At 33.0% G+C, this 1,159-nt stretch overlaps 1 protein-coding gene across 1 annotated transcript in view; it reads right to left on the bottom strand.

Annotated features, from left to right (window-relative positions):
* LOC106459282 (ras GTPase-activating protein-binding protein 1-like) overlaps positions 1–494 on the bottom strand; it is a 40,924-nt gene extending 40,430 nt beyond the window's left edge. The window contains exon 1 of the mRNA XM_013918896.2: positions 144–494. The gene's annotated coding sequence lies outside the window, so the exon portion shown is untranslated. The remainder of the gene's footprint in view (positions 1–143) is intronic.
* Between the last annotated feature and the right edge of the window lie 665 nt (positions 495–1,159).

Here is a 1,159-nt window from a genome sequence, read left to right as displayed (position 1 = left end):
AGAAATTTCGATTACAAGCTGACAAAATCCTTCATTTGAATACCAATTACTATTTTTTTTATTGACATAAGATTAATCAGCCTATGCCTAATGAAACTGTTCAAGTTACGACGAAACGCGTTAGTTAATGAAATTAGGCTTACCGTGTCTTAGCACGATGCGTACTGCACAAACACCAAATACTGAAATTTGAAAATGAAAGTGTACTAATAGTAATACTAGTTCCCAACGTAACTAATAACAGACTTTGAAAAATGCTTAATTAACCTAAGCAACTTATTATTAATAGTACTAAATAAAAATTACGAACACCTTTTCTTGTTATGTAAAAATTCGAAATATTTAATTATGTTACACTACTTCGAATGTAATATATATGTTACAGATTAAGCTTTACAGATTGGTGTTAAGTTAAACTCGAACACGATACATAAGTTAAACTCTACAGTCCACACTATTCCAGTCTTGAGTGCTAAGCCTTAAACCAAGCAAAATTCGTACTTCATCTAGCCCTTTCTATAAGTTTTGTAACCCCTTCATAAAAACATGCTTAAGTTCTTAAGAGCGGTGGGGGGGGAGGTTCGCTATGAGCAAGCTTTTTGAAAATCCTTGAATGTTATGACCTGTGGTTTCTGCATGTGAACAAATAACTGTATGGCTGGATTTAAGTCATGGACAGCCGGTCCTACTGGATACCCCTAAATGTTCACAAACTTGAGCCTTTAAAAGTTTAGGTAGCGTTTTTTGTGTTTTTTTGCCAATGTATGCGACTTTACAGTTACTGCATGTGTACTTATTCACGAGTCATTAAGATAAGAGTGTCGATATTTGATATTTATAATGGAAGAAATATTTAATGCGGTTTGTATATTAGTTTAAACTGAACTACAGATTTTGTCTGTCAATATATTGATTGATTTTAGCATTCAAAATAATATAATCCATTTTGCGCCTTTCAGTTCTTGTGAGCACCAAAATAACTTTAATGTCATTAGACTATTTGAAATTGAAAAAAGAACACTTGAAACATAGTTGACTTTATGAAAATATTTTGGTTTGTTTGTTCGTAGTTAAACACAAAGCTACACAATAGACTATCTGTGCTCTGTCCACCACGGGTATCGAAACCCGGTTTCCAGCGGTGTAAGATGTTTTAGAA

This window comes from Limulus polyphemus, unplaced genomic scaffold (genome assembly GCF_000517525.1).
Source record: "Limulus polyphemus unplaced genomic scaffold, Limulus_polyphemus-2.1.2 Scaffold26, whole genome shotgun sequence".
In the NCBI taxonomy this organism is placed as follows: Eukaryota; Metazoa; Arthropoda; class Merostomata; order Xiphosura; family Limulidae; genus Limulus; species Limulus polyphemus.
The sequence above is the reverse complement of the archived record's forward strand: the minus strand, read 5'-3'. Positions and strand labels throughout refer to the sequence as shown.